The sequence below is a fragment of the Haemaphysalis longicornis genome, unplaced genomic scaffold, assembly GCF_048455015.1.
Source record: "Haemaphysalis longicornis isolate Haplotype H1 unplaced genomic scaffold, Haemaphysalis longicornis Haplotype H1 scaffold_7, whole genome shotgun sequence".
Classification (NCBI taxonomy): Eukaryota; Metazoa; Arthropoda; class Arachnida; order Ixodida; family Ixodidae; genus Haemaphysalis; species Haemaphysalis longicornis.
This window is the reverse complement of record NW_027526422.1, coordinates 16,611,198-16,627,260: the sequence shown is the minus strand read 5'-3', so window position 1 is coordinate 16,627,260 and position 16,063 is coordinate 16,611,198. Positions and strand designations below refer to the sequence as shown.

The following is a 16,063-nucleotide window of genomic DNA, read 5'->3' as shown; positions in this document are numbered from 1 at the left end:
GTCGGGTCTCGACGATTTTCTCCATGCCGACGATGGTGTGGAAACGTCCGAGTGCCTTAGTGACGAGGCGATCGTTGCGAGTGTGCGTGGTGCAGCGGACAGCGGTGAGAGCGACGACGACGACGACAACGCGGCTGAGCAGCCTACCCAGGTACCGTCATCGCACGAGGCCTAGCGAATGATACAGTCCCTACGGGACTTCATTTTCGCGAAGGACCTCCCGCTCAGCTATGTGGAGCAATTAGATGCTCTCAAAAAAGATGTGCGTCAGCTTCGCGTGAAGCAGTCAAAGCTGACTGACTATGGCTTTTCTGCAAACGAGTAGTTGCACTACCTCACTTGCATGCTAATAAAATGTTTTGATCTCTCTTGTGGCTTTTTTTTCCTCGACCCGCTTATAACGATTATCGGTTATAACGATGGGATTTTCTTGGCACTTGGATATTGTTATAAGTGGACTAGACTGTATATATATATATATATATATATATATATATATATATATATATATATATACATATATATATATATATATATATATATATATATATATATATATATATATATATATATATATATATATATATATATATATATTTCAAGATTTTCAAGATTTCAAGATTTATTTCAACATGAAATTTACCATACATTTGTGTGTGTGCAGTTGCTGAGCTAAAAGCTGCAAAAGCAGCTTGACGAGGCCCAGCAAACCGTTACATGGCAGTAACGACCATGAAGACAACATAAGAGAACATAAAGACAACATAAGAGAACATGATATACATAATCCAATATACGGAATTTGCAAAACAACACGACCGTATATCTGATTAAACCATCTTTCACTTAAATGGCAGATTACAGATAAGACATAAGATAAGATATAAGACAGAAATAACAGTTAGCAGTCAAGAAAACCTCGGAAAGCAAAGGGGAAGACGTGGTAGGTCAGTTAAACAGACAAAGAATTTGTAAAGAAAGAAAGAAAGTGGAGAAAAAATGCCCGCCAGGTACCCACGAATTCCAGAATACCGGTCTCCAGTAGTCCGAGTTTTTCTCCACTTTCTTACTTTCTTTCCAAATTCTTTATCTGTTTCAATGACCTACCACATCCTCCCCTTTGCTTTCCGAGGTTTTCTTGACTGCTAACTGTTATTTCTGTCTTATGTTCAACGAGCCCCTCATTTCCTATATATATATATATATATATATATATATATATATATATATATATATATATATATATATATATTATATATACATATAACAAACACCCTCGCATCCTTCCTTTCTCTCCAAGAATTTCCCGGAATATCAACCCCCGACTGGCTTCCCTCTTACCGACTTCGCGGCTCAAACTATACAACCTTATTTCCCCCTCAATATCTCCCCCTACACTCTCCAAAACCAATCCGCTTTCTAAATTCTACCTCCTTCTCTCCTCTCACCTGGGGACCTACCCCTATATAAAGCGTGCCATCCAGGCGAGAAGTTGCCCTGACGAAGGCAAGTCTCATTGCGGAAACGTTGGCAACAATCGTGGTTTCTATTTTGTTCGAAGTTTTCTTGTGTTCTTTACCATCTTCCAAGTTTTATTGCTCCCTATATACATATTATGTTTGCGTACCCCAGCAATTTTTTTCTTTCTGCTAGTCCCATGCAGTACTCACCCAGTTTCACATACCCGCAGTGATGTATGTGCGAACGCTTCCCTCCGGTTTTTTTAGATTTCGTGTGGGTCCGAAAACTTTCAGCGTTACATATCCGCGGAGGATACCCACGGAGGGCGAGGAGCTCCGTTCGCCGTCCGTTATTGGTAAGTCTTTATATATTGGCATGTATTTATATGGAGTAAACATAGTTTCCTCTTATCCACTTAAACAGGACACAAGTTAGGCTTGGGGGGGCAGGGGGGGGGATATAGGGCTACGGCTGGCAACCAATCCCTTTACGTATCGCAACTAGCTGCCCTGAACACGTAAAAAATGAACGAATAACCTTTAGAGACATAAAAGGGGCTACGGGCCATCAGGATAAAAAGCGGAAGTTTAATAATTGTTGTGTGCACTTATATGCGTAGTCCAACGAAGAGGCAAACGCGAACGGCCCCAAAACGCGCACTATACCCACAGCTATTTCTCAACATCCAAGTCCGGTGGCAATCTTCATACTTGGAAACATTGTTGAACCAAAACAAGAGCTTCGCATATCTGAGGCAAAACATCAGTACATATATGATATTGCAGCGTTTCCTTACCAGAAATGCATGGATACTTAAAAAAACACGCCCGGACAAATAGAAAAGCTGCCGCTCGAGGTGCCCCTGGCGGCATTCGAAGAAGTCCAATGGTAGCAGTAACGAAATTTAGCAATAACTGGCACTTGGAATGCGCGTGGAGTAAACGAGTGGAGTTTACAAACTCCCGTTCTATTACGGCCTCTAGAGCCCCGATGCACGTGCGTCTCCTTACGGCGGTGCTAGCATAGACGCTCCCAGCGTGGAACAGTGTAACGTGGTAAATTTAAAATGGCTTGGCCGAACCTCTAGTGTGTTTATCTTGGGAGGAGTGAGACGGGAGAGGAAGAGCATGAGACGTCACCAGAAATGAGAAGGGAGGCATTCACACTGCAGGGGCGCCATACGACTTTCGTCTTTCAACGACATTTGCAACGAAATGAGCCGGTACGGGGCTCTTTTTTTTATGGCAGATAGACATCAGTATTTACCAATACCTTAATATTTTTTATCGCGATGGAGAGTTGCCACACACCCACACACACACAGAGGCAGAAAATAAGAGGCGGAGAGCAAGAGAGAGAAATCAATATACATGATCGAAACCAGCATTGGAGTTCGCATCGATGGTGCCGATCCTTCTTACCAGCACGGGTGCTGGGCGTTGTCTAATCCGACATAACCCGGGGACATCATTCCATAAATTATCAAGCTGGCGCCATCCGAGAAGGCACCCGTGTTCTGCATTGTGCGGACGCCCGGCATCGAGTTTGTCCAGATCGATCGCAGTCGCCAGTCGGCGCGCTCACGATGTGCTGCTGCTCGCCAGTTGTGCGTTGGAATTGTTTGCCAATATCGTACAATGTTTCTTGGTATATTGATTACGTTGTTTGCGCAGTCTAAGGTTGGGAAATCGTGGTTGCGCAACATTTATCTTTCGCATCATTCTTCTGTCTGGCGCCGCTCCAAATCTGTGCTTTTTAATATTGCATCGGGCTCCATTGAAATTAAATGGTAGAACTATTAAAATTAATTATGATGGCGATGATGATGATGATTATTATTATTATGGTGATGATGATGATGATGATCGTGATGATGATGATGATCGTGATGAGTTGGCAAAAGTTACAAAAGTTCAGATGGCGTGAAAGTGTGGATAGGACGGTTTTCGTCACGATCGCCTCTAGCGTACATACCAGTGACCTGAACACACCCCCGTCCCCGGATTAGGTCTAACGCAGCGACGAGAGTTTTGATGCGGGGATCTTGATGTTGGCGTCTTCTTTGAGACTGCACTCAAACGGCGTCGCCTATCTCGTCTCCGGCGTTGACAACGCGCCTACGTCCTTGACTGGAGAGCCCAGCAAACGTCTCGCTTTCGCTGTTTCCAATTCTTTCTTCTTTTTCGAACTTTTTCTTTTGTGTTCACTTCTACTAAATGCGGAAGCTCTTGCATCGGTTTGGTGCTTTGACAAGTGGACTCCATTCTGTATATAGCCATCCCTCAGCCGACAAACATGGGCGGAGGATCAAGAGGAACGGATTAAATTCCTCCGCTTCCATAGGAAACGATCGACGTATGGCCTTCCCGGCGTCTTGATGGAGCGCATTTCTGCTCTGTCGTTGAATGGCCGAGAAAAGAGCTGTGCACCCGTGATCCACCGCTTATTTCTCACTCGTCCCCTTATTGTTTTCGCCGTTTTGTTTTTGTTCGTCCTTTTTAGTTTTTCCTTGTTTCTTCCCGTGCTTCATTCATTCGCAGTCGAGGCTTTAATGCCTCTTCGGGCTATTATCACCCGGTTTGTAAAGGAAAAACTTAAAAATGCGTCACCCACCGGAAAAAATACCCAGTTCTGAAGCACACATTATTCTCAACGTAGAAAAGAAAGCAGAGAATTGATAAAATAGACAGCGTAAATGCTTGTTTCTCTGAAAATGGCTGGTATGAACCACTTGTAAGGAACAAATGCACAGGTCATTATTAGTCACCTACGAGCAGCCTATTGGCGACTCACGGGTGGCTTGAAGGTAGATTGATCTTTCACTGATTGCTGGTGAGTAATTCACCCATGGTTCACGCAACCTACGAATGATCACCAGCACGTGAGCGGTACGTAACTAGGAATTTGTGAATCCCGGTTTACTGGCGGGCGGCATGCTTTTAAGTCGTCCAGGTACGCCACTGATAAGTGGTTACTACGGCCCACTGATGCGACCCACGGGTGGGTCAAAAGTTGGTCACTCTGGTGGGGGACCAATGACAAACCGATTGTAGTGAGTCAGTGGCCCACTGGCGTGCAGGCGCAGCAGTGAAGCCACCAGTGAAGCCGCCAGTAACTTTTCGGGGTGGCTTGTATGACGGATGGACGGACGGACAGATGGACGGACGGACAGACGGACAGACAGACAAACCGACAGACAGACAGGCAGACAAACCGACAGGCAGACAGACAGACGGACGGACGGACGGACGGACGGATGGACGGACGGACAGACAGACAGACAGACAGACAGACAGACAGACAGACAGACAGACAGACAGACAGACAGACAGACAGACAGACAGACAGACAGACAGACAGACAGACGGACAGACGGACAGACGGACAGACGGACAGACGGACAGACAGACAGACAGACAGACAGACAGACAGACGGACGGACAGACGGACAGACGGACAGATGGACAGACAGACGGACGGACAGACGGACAGACAGACAGACAGACAGACAGACAGACAGACAGACAGACGGACAGGCAGACAAACCGACAGGCAGACAGACAGACGGACGGACGGACGGACGGACGGACGGACGGATGGACGGACGGACAGACAGACAGACAGACAGACAGACAGACAGACAGACAGACAGACAGACAGACAGACAGACAGACAGACAGACAGACAGACAGACAGACAGACGGACGGACGGACGGACGGACAAAGTTAACCTGGCTATAGCCTAAGACTCCAGCAGATTTGCACTGGATTCTTTCAGTCTATAGTCTGGTGTTTAAGTTCGTCATTCGCAGGAAGCGTAAGAGTTCTTTAGTCGCCTTCCGAGCTGAATACAGAGAATGCCAGTGACATAGAATCTTCTCCAAAAATTGCCGCCGAGAGTCCAGATTGCTTAGTGCTGATAACAGATTTTTTTCTTACAGACGAGTAACGTGGGCACTCGCACAAAACGTGGCGTATACAAGTATGCAGACCAAAATTTCAGTGTCTACCTACCACGAGAATGACTCCCAATCGTTCGCTTTCGAAGGGACTAAGGCTAACAAGCCCGCCTCGCTGGACCATCAGCAAGTAACACAACTAATGACAGCTTTATACGCGCATCTCGAAATCAAATTTAGTCAGAATGTTCTGGAACGTGCCGGGGAGGTCAGAGTAAGCGGTCTCCCTACGCATGTCTTTATATTTCGCTTTCACGGGAAATAACACCCATGCAACCGGAAATGGGACCATCTGTCTCGCGTCTGGGTTTGAGTAGAACCTCGGAGGCGCGGGCCTCGCTTCGTGCCGCTGTGCCGCCACAGTAGGTACTATCAACTTTACTGCGTTGCGAAGGATGGATTCCGTGACGAGCGTGTGCACGTATGTGCGGAGACAAATTGTTGATACAGGTATACAGGTTGCCATATTTTGTGTATGTTTAATTTTGGAACGAAACAAATTATAGAGTCGGCGACTTGTATATAAAAAGCAATTTGTTTTGGAGCCCTAGCAAACGTGCGGCAACTTGGTTCGACTGAGTGGCTGCGGTCTCAAAGTTTATCCGGCGGAGTTTGTTTCCGCAATTCATGACTTCGTGTAGCGCAAAAACTAGCCCAAACCCAACTAGCCCATACCCACTAGATCGAACCCAAACTCTAACAAGCTATGTTTCCGCAAGTCGACCACAATCGGCTGTGGATAACTTTTGGAGAAATAACGACTGAACAACGCGTTCGCTACTCAAATAACTCGTCAGGGCACGTGCGCGAGATTACGTTTGTGTGCGTATCTATAAGCGACTAAAGGCTTCGCCTCGTCCAGCTGGCGCCTGTCGAGCCCACTGGAAAACAACACGAGACGATCACGATGAGGACGAAGTCACAGTGACGTAACTGTTTGTGGGATTTCGGACGCTGTTATCGTTCAAGCTTCTTCGAGACAAACAGACCAGTATACACGTTCACCTCAGTGCACGGGAGCCCTCCGCTCAGCTCCTCAAATTTTTGTGCTAATGTGTGCATCTCTAAGAATATTTTAGTTCACTTCTTGCGTTTTTCCTACTCTGGCCAATTTTCAGAAGGTTCTTCTGTAACTTACTCTTTTGTTAACGACAGCGACTAGAGGTATACCACTTCTTCCTGGTATCCAGCAGATGCGGCCTGTAGTGTGCACAATCGCACTGAAACCGTTCCCTTTCATCTCACCACTATTTTCCCCTCTTGTTCATTAAAAAAAAAAGTAGAGGCAGCCTGCCATCATATAGATCTGCAAACGAAGAGACAGGAAAAATCCCGAGCCATCTTCACTAACGTGAAACCTGGGGAGGGGTGAACCATGCAGTGCATAAGTGCATACTTGGCGCCTTGGCGTTTTTGCCCACGGATATCAAACCGTTTGGGGGTAGAGGCATACAGCTTTGCTGTAAAAGTCTCTTGCCTTTGAAGCACGAAGCTCTCTAGCGCGAGGCGTAAACGAGTGCCCCGGTGTTTTTTTTTAATAGGCGTTACGTTCCAGCGCGAAGCATAAACGAGTTTCCCGGTGTTTCAGTACCGTAACTACATGATACAACGGTTACGACGACGACAGGAGACGCCAACAGCCCCAGCCCCAAAGGGGCTTCGCCCCTAAAAAACAGACGGTCGATCATAATGATTGGTAAGGTGATTTGGCGTTCACAGGGATATTCCTGTTGTGCGACAGTTTTGTTTGTTGAATTGAATGGGCATTTCCCAGCCACCGAATTCCTTTTACCTATCTGCACCTCCATCGGTTTCCCTCACCCTCCTTTCCCTCCACACCCTCCCTCACTTAGTCCTTCTGTCCACTTCCGCCGAGACTTCAGGCAGCCAACAACAAAGATCGCGCCGTTTTTTCTTCTCCTTCTTCTTCTTTTTGAGAAATAACCTTAGTGCCGCTAGGGCAGTAAAAGCGGTCACGCCAACTTCTACGATCGGCCGGAAATGATCGTCGCTGATACGAACACGCTTTCGCACTCAAGGGCGTCTTGACACCGGGCTGGCAATCAAGACGCGATGGGTGCGATATAGAGCCACTCCCTTATTTGCGCTGCTCCGAAGTCAGCCGCCGACTGCTGCACACCGACCTCGGATTGTGCAGACGTATACCATACCCGCTGAGAAATGTGACCCAATGGACCTTGGAAGTTTCGTGCGTCATTCGCGAGACAAACAACGCGAACGCTCGCGGATCTTTCATATTCCACTCACTTTGTCTAAGGAGAAAACACAATGAAGGTTGGGAACCACCTGTAAGTGGATGAAAAAAAAAAAAAAAAAAAAAAAAAAAAAACCTCGCCACGCCGCTCACGTATCGCGGGTGTGAATCAGTTCAATATAGGTGCGAAGAGCTCTGGGACGAAATTCTGCGAACTGCTTTTTTATCTACGAGATCAATATTTGCGAATTAAGTAAAAACTTCTGTCTAGGAAATCTATCTATTACTTAATTTCTAGCTCTGGAGGCAACAACGAAGTAGGCCAAGAAATGTTTGTTTCTTTACGTGCTGTCGGCTCGTTATCGCAGATACATTTCGTTCCAAGGCGTTTCTGATCATGGTGTGAATATTTCCCCCGAGCTAGAAGAACTCTATGTCGAAAAAGAAGTGTCTGCCTGTCCAGTTGGCTAGAAGTTAACCTGACCCTCTTGTGACCACTTGAGTCGTGACCACTTCCTTAACCAATATTGGCATCCGGCCCGTCGACGACCTCCCCAGCGGGCTCTTTCTGCCAGGAAATCGGTTTTGACGATAACGGGTACGACGATAAGGATGATAGGCCTACTGAACGCTTCTTTCCCTCCTGCCGCCACACGGAGGATGCTCCTGTAGACACGTAGTAGACGCTCACGGCTGTCTTTGACGCTTACTGAACTTTCGTCATTTGAAGCACAGGGCTGGGTTACAGCCGCACATGGGTGTGTGCCACGGCACCCACTCCTTCGTTTCTCTCTTGGTGTCACGGATGTCTTTGGTGACGTGTGAACATATGCGGAGCTCTGTTGACCATATGCGGAACTCTATTGCTTCTCTGCTGCTGTGGATACACTAATCGCCATTGACCCTGCACGATACTAACAATCTGGAATCTGGAAAAGATGAATGCATTAAATATCTTGCTTCTGGTTTATTTTGCCATTCACTGCTGCCTTGGGGGCGAGGTTTCACTGAAGTCCTTGGCTTATTGGAATAGACTTCCGTGTGCACAGTGCTGCGCGTCCCATTGTGCCACCTCTACTAAATATGCGCACATTCCTTTGTAAGCATTGATTAGTCGCATTTTGCTGTTTCGAAAAGTAGCTCGGAAGCTAATTCTGGCCCTCATTATTCCTAAAAACACTCTGCTATATTTCCTTTTATGCTATGTTCACCTCACGTTTCTAAAGCTCCGCAAATTCAGTTAGCGGTCTTCCGTCTGATCTCCCAAAAATAGGCTCCTGTTGGCGCACTTGCTGTTACAGTAGCAGCTGTTTGCTACGTCTGGGTAATAAGGGAGATTGGTGACTCAATTCCAAATATTCGGTTCTTATTTACATTGTTTTTACTCTTTTAATAAAAACGCACTATTTTTATTCAGAAAGTTTTCATCTCTCTGCCACTCGAGTCTTCTTGAGGCAACGCCCGTTCTCGTCTTTCGGGCCGCTACCACAACGGTTCAACTTCCGTCTTCTGCCGCCTGCAAATCCCCCTTCCTCACGTCCGGGCTCCCACTGCTCCTTCCATTATAGCCCTCCTGGAATCTCCCCAACGACCCTCTCAGAGGCCTCCATCTTTGCTCCGCTTCGGAGTGGTTACACATTGCTACCCATTTTGCTATCACATTTCACCGCCGACCTATGGGCAGGCATGTTTTTCTTATTTTTCCTTTTTTTTTCTGCGCTTGGGTGTCGCTTGGCTTGGCTTCCTCGGGTTTCGCCGTTTCTTGGCGTCCATGCGTGTATGCGCTAGCCGAGTCGGTACGACGTCACCTACTTCCGATGCGCGGTTGCTGCTGTGACCTAAAACGACGCGCAGTCTCGGCAGGTCTGTACTGGCGCGGAATGTCGAGAAGACGCGTAAGCTGAGAAGTCCGAGCGGGGCTCCCGTTGCGATAGCTTCAGAGCACATCCGTTTGGAGAGAACGCACCTCTCTTTTCTCGCGCATGACTTTTTTCTACAAGGGGAGGTAATTGTTACCACCAAGACTTAGGGAATGCCTCGTAAAAAGGCGTAATAGATGGGAGATCGCGATCTCCCATCGCCAACAATCGCGATATTCGTGGCGCACCGAGTAGCAGACGTTGACAAACGAAGTAGCAAGCGTAGAGAGGTGAAAAGAGGTCTCCGAGGATGGGAACACAAGAGGTAGTTTTCACATTGGAGCGCACGGAACACATTTTGTGGTATAGAAGAGAAGTGGCAGAAGAAAATAACGCATGCTTCCAATTCGGCTCTCAAAGTAACTGGTGAGTACTGCTACCTAACATAAGCAAAGGCGAAAGTTCCTGCCCTTGCGAATGCACACAAATAGATGCGGAAAATTAAAATCCATAATTGCAGGCATACATACATACATACATACATACATACATACATACATACATACATACATACATACATACATACATACATACATACATACATACATACATACATACATGCATGCATGCATGCATACATACATGCATGCATGCATGCATGCATACATACATGTATGCATACATACATACATGTATGTATGTATGTATGTATGTATGTATGTATGTATGTATGTATGTATGTATGTGCTCACGTATATATGTATGTATGTATGTTACGCACGTATGTATGTAGGCATGCGTGTGTGTACGCACTTACTCACACGGCAAAGAATGCTACGCATTAAAATTCTATCGCACTGAAAAAACATGTCCTTTCTATAGCTGAGGATAGTGGGAAGCCGAAAACAACACTCGCACTGGGCACTGCCCAGTAGGCCGGACTTCACGAAAGCGCAAGTCTGTTTTGTAGCCACTTCCATTCCCAGCGGATGCGGCGACAGCAAATTTCGCTCGACGGTTGCATCCCGTAAATGCTTGTCTCAAAGACAACCAGAAGAAGCCGGATATTGTATTATCTTCTTGTGCACGTTGATAATATACATATCATCAACCAAATTCAGTTGTTACCAAAATCGTTCTTGAATTCGATATAACCTGGTTGTTTACGAACGTCGGCGCGGAAGCACGCGGGCGGCGGATGCGTGCCTTCAGGTTCAATCATATGTGCTCTTTCGAGCAGACTAGCCCGCTATATAAGTATACAGCTGCTTTCGTTACATGCATCGCTGGCGCCTTATTTTGCGGGCCCTTGCTGAGTCTTGCGAAAAATGCCAGAATGCCTCTATAGCACTGACTGTAAGGGGATCTGCCTGCCGCACGCATACATGACTGGAGAATGGGGAAAGCCTATTCGGGGGTTCTTCGCCTTTCTTCTGGCATTCTTTTGTTCTAAGACGCAAATGAACACTTTTTTTTTCTTCCGCAAGGTAAATCGGCCGCAATGCAATGAATTTCAATTCGTACTTTCTCAGGGGAGGAATAAACGACCCAAGAAGACCAAGAATGTCCTGTTCTACAAATAGAATTTGTTCGAACTGAGCTTTGGAACATATCCAGGAGTATATTCGTTTTAATTCGGCCCGTAGCGCGAATTCACGGAACCTAAACCAGGTGGGCTGTATTGCGGTATACATTGTTACCTTTACTATTGAATATTGATATCCTGCTGCGAATTAGTTCTAACTACGTTTTCCTTCATTAGTACTTCTGTATCGTATGTTTCGCTATGACTAAAGCGAAGTTGTCTTGTGCTAGGTTCTGACAAAGCTTGCGTAGAATCTGAGAATCGCGCAGAATAGGAGAATCGCACACGCTCGCTCGAGAGTTAGCGCAGAATGCTCTGCAGCTCTCAATATGATCTACTTATCCTGAAAAAAATATATATACTGAAACTGGCCGCTAAGACTATTCTGTCAGTACGCGAAGTTTCATTTACTTGTCATGGGTAATTCACAGTGAAGTGGTTAACGCTTCAAAATTCCCGCCTGCTGCCAATACATGCCCGTCCACGAGGGAGTATGGTTACAGAAAACGGCTGTAACTCTCGTTTTATCAAAACTATCCCGAAACAAATTATATGAGAATTAATTTAAAACCAATTCAAATTAAGATATGTGTGTATGTGTCTTCATTCGATTAATATAGTAAGTTACCATACATAACTAAAGATAGTCAACCACCAATACGTCGTCGTTGGTCTTCCATTTTCACAGAAGTAGAATTGCTCTAACGTTTTCTTTTTCGCTATCATTTACCATGTGCGATAGTGTTATAGCTTTATAAGACTTTTTCCTGGAGTAATCATTTGCCCGAAGCGCCGAAACCTGTTTTGGGGGTCTTCTGTTGTCGCCATATTTATAAAGCTTGACAGGTGCACTCAACGTGACGAGAGTAACTGATGGTGGTAATAAATGGAGGAGCCGGTCAGAGCAGTCCTCCAGACCGTAAAGGTGCTCCCCGAACTGAAGGCGAAAGATTAGTAGCGCTTCTTCGCGTTGCTCGCTTTCTGCTCGTCTCGGACACTGATTGTGTTTTGTTCACCCAAAGGTGCCGGCTGTGTTTGCGCGAAAAGCGGAGCGATTTTCGCCGAAAGCGGGGGCGTTGGCTTTCTTTCCCGGGACCCGCTGACTAATGATGCTCCACGCGCGGCTGTGATTTACGGCCGCCTAGCGCTGCTCGCGTTTCTTCCGATGTACTGTGGAACCTTAAACGTGGCACGCCTAGAAAAAATATGACGATGATAGTGATGACCAGAAAAAGAATGAGCGCAGGCTGCGTTAGAGCTTACTGCCCTTTTTTTTTTTTTTTTGTTCTCGTTCTGACTTCGTTACCCTTCACCTGTATTTATGCTGAGAGAAAGCTTTGGGGGTTAATTCCTCTTCTCAAGGGATCCTTGACAACGCTGGAAGTGGTTGCAGCATACACACGCAAACAAACATTCACCTTTGTTCGATTTTCTCTTTCAATTCACTGCTCATTCACGACTCTATCTTGAACTAGGTCAACTCTACCCCACTTCGATGTGCTTCTCATGACGACTGCAACGAGGACCATCATTCGACAGGATATATTTTGCGTTTAACTTCACGTTAAATAAACACGCACGTAAACAAAAAAGCGAAAATCAGCGTAAAATAATATTGGCGTGAACATGGACTCACGCACACGCGTGCACGCGTTCGCGCTCGGGGCGAGAGAGAGAGAGAGAGAAACAACTTTCGCTGAGCCCATTTCAGGTGACGCTCTCAGGCGTCAGACGGGGTGGAACCCTAGTCACAAGTCCCATATGAGTCCAATAGCTCCTGGCCCCTGGACGCGAGCTCTTGCTGCGTCGACAGGTCGGGGCTGGACATCAAGATCTCCCATCGCTCGGGTAGGGGGGGAAGGGGAAGGGGGAGGGAAGGTAGAGGATTCTTGAGCTCAGTACACTCCGCCAGTATGTGCGGCAGGGTGCCTTCCGTCTTTTTGCAGAACGGGCAGATGGGGTCGTGTTCTGCCGGGAACATCTTGTTCAATAAAGCTGGGTGCGCCAGTGACCCCGCTTGTGCGCGGCGCACTATTGTTTGTTGCTTGCGGTCGAGTTGCTGGTGCGGCACGGGAAGCCTGCACGTGCACTGCGTCTGTTGCTATCATCGATGGCATTCCAGAGTTCCGCCAGCGTGAACGGCTCGTCGAGTTTGTCGTTCGCCGGGCCGTCGTACGTCTCGGGGATCTGGAACTTACCCCTGTCGGTCTTGAGGTAACGCGCCGTCAGGTCTGCGACGAGCTTGCGGCCGTCTCCCTCATAGGTATTCAGAACCTTAGTGAGGTTGCGATGCGTTGCCGTCTTGCTGCCCAGCGGGTCGATCAGGTGCCTCAGGAGGCCCCAGGTCTTGTGCGTAGACAGCTTGCCCTGCAGTCCGTCGCACATACTCAACCAGTTCTCTCTGCTAAGCTTGGTGGCGTACTCTGCAATCTCTCTGTTGAGGACTGCAATACGCCGAGCTAGCTTCTTGTTTCTCCGCAGGCGCTTCCACCGCCTCGTGAGCGAATGCCGAGCCTCCCACATGTGGGCCAGCCTCGCGTCGACGAAGGGCGTCTGCACCGTCGTTGTGACCTCTTGTGTAAATTTGGCGAGTGCCATCTTCTGATCGTGCGCCCATTCCGCGTACGTCTGCTTATCTTCTTTGTGCTCCCCTTCGTTTTCCTCGTCGAGGGGTTCCTCGTCTGTGTACTTGCGGAGCTTGTCCCAGTCCGTGATTCGGGCTCTGCCGAGCGTAGCCCTAAACCGTGGTCCTTTGATTTCTATGCCGATTATGGTGTGGTCGGATCCGAGGTCCGTGCCTTCGTCCCGCCACGTCGCGTTCAGGTTACCCTTCAGCCACGTGAGATCGGGCGTCGTGTCACGGTTGACGCTGTTCCCTCTTCTCGTGGACACCCCGCACTCGTTCAGTAACTCGAATTCTGCCATTTCCATGGTTCTGACCAGAGCTTTCCCTCGTTTGGATTCGTATTTGTATCCCCATAGCGTGTGGGGAGCGTTGAAGTCGCCAAGGATCAGGAGCGGCCTGTTCCCCGCCAACCTCTTCGCCTGCCCCACCGTTTTGTCAAAGTCGTACTGGCGCTGCGACGGTCTGCAGTACGCGCTCATGACGAATAGATTATTCCCGTTGCCAATTGTCCGTGTGTGAATTTCGATCAGCGTGTGCTCGCAGCCGTGCTGTGGCGTTATGTGCTGCGTGGCCGCGATGTTGTTGCGTACCAGGATCGCCGTGCCCTTCTCCGTCGGGTCCGTGTATGTAACGTATCCCGGCAGTCGGGGTCGTCCGTGCGTCTCCTGCAGCGCCACCACGTCCGGCTTCTGATCGAGCCCTTCGATGTGTGGAAACAGTTCGGCGTCTTTTTGCTTGATACCCCGGCAGTTCCATTGGTAAATGAGTGTGCTCTCCTGTACTCGAGGAGCCCTGTTTTTACTCTTGTTCAGATTCTGAGCCATCGTCGTTTGCCGATTGCACGTGTCCTCGCCCCTTCGCGATGGATTCCTTGACTCGATTGGCCCGCTCCTGTCGGAGCGCGGCTGTCTTGCTCGTGGTCGGTTGGGAGAGAGTGGAGACCTTGGCCGCCAGGCGTTCGTGCCGGACCGACAGCGCCTCCACTCGCTCTTGCATTTGCCTAAAGCCCTCTTGAATTTGCTTAATTGCCTCCAGTATGTTTCCCAATACAGCGTTTGTCTCGCTGTCCTGCGAGGCTTGTTGTTTCTGTGGTTGCTGCGACGCGCTGGCCTCCGTTGCGCTCTCCGCGTTGCTCTCCGCGTCCATGGCTTCTTGGCTACTCGCGTGCTCGGTGTTACCCGCCTCCACCCGCTCTAGGCGGACAGATGATGGATCTTGCCGCGGCACTTTGCGCTTCTCGCTCGCGCCGTCCGACACGTCGCGGTTGCCGGAGCTAGCGCTCGTCAGCGCCTCTATCTTTTTCATGAGAGCGCGTATTTGTGCATTCTGCTCCTTGATTTGGGCTTGTTGCCGTTCGATTATTCTCTTGAGCTCTATGCATTGGCTGTCGCCTGACTTGGCTACAGCGCCCTGACCGGGAGGTTGGGAGGGGGTAAGGGGAGGGAACTCTGTGTTGTTCCCGAGAGCGACGGGAGACCCGTTTGCCCAGCCCACCTGTTTGTCGGTGCTCTTCCCTCGGTGCCGCTTACTGGAACGGACCAGGGACCTCGACTTCGGTGCTCGGGACCGGGACCGGGACCTCTGGCGTCTTCCGCTCGAGCTTCGTTTGCCGCTGCTCCCCTTCTTGACCGTCTCCCAGCGGCGGTTCCCCTTCGGGCCAGCCGATGGCGTCCGGCCGGCCCCCTTGGGGCCGCCCCGGGAGAGGGATCTCGAACGTTGACGGCTCTGGTGGCCGCCCTTGCGGGCCGGCGTTCTCGATCGGCTCCGCGACGATGTGCTACGGCGGGGTCGCCCTGTACGACCTCTTTTCTCTTGACTTGTGTCGCCGTCTTCGGCTCGTCGGCGTTCCCACCGCCGGCGGCGCACCACATACGGCGTCTTGAAGCGCGCCTTGCAGGTTCGGTCAGCGGTGAGGTGCTTTCCGCCGCACAGGCTGCATTGCGGCACGCACGAGTGCTCAGGGTCCGGATTGGCTGCGCCACAGCCCCGGCAGATGCGGTCCTTGGGGTTAGGGCAGACGTCCATCCTGTGGCCGAGCCGCCCGCACGTGTAGCACACATCGATCTGCTTGCGGTGTAGGGTACACTCCACGAGCAGGTTCCCATAGCGTACGTAGTTTGGCACCTTGGTCCCCGCAAAAGCGATGACCACGGACCGCGTCTTGCCGATCCGGTTGGCCTGGAGCGCCGTGGGGTTGTGTTTGTGCACTACGTAGTCCTGGATCTCTTGGGCAGTGTCCTCTAACGGGATGCCCCGAATGACACCTTTGACTGTTCCATGGGGGGCGGACTCGTACGCACTGACTTCATGGGCCGTCCCTCTGATGTCGATGCTGGTCACAGCTGCGTACTTGTCCGC

At 49.1% G+C, this 16,063-nt stretch overlaps 1 protein-coding gene across 3 annotated transcripts in view; it reads left to right on the top strand.

Annotated features, from left to right (window-relative positions):
- LOC144144595 (protein ABHD15-like) overlaps nucleotides 1-16,063 on the top strand; it is a 162,266-nt gene that overhangs the window by 98,608 nt on the left and 47,595 nt on the right. The window contains exon 1 of one of the 3 annotated variants that reach the window (XM_077676101.1): nucleotides 1,795-1,816. The exons of the other annotated variants lie outside the window; for them this stretch is intronic. The gene's annotated coding sequence lies outside the window, so the exon portion shown is untranslated. Of the gene's footprint in view, nucleotides 1-1,794; nucleotides 1,817-16,063 lie in introns of those variants that run through there. 3 annotated transcript variants of the gene reach the window in all.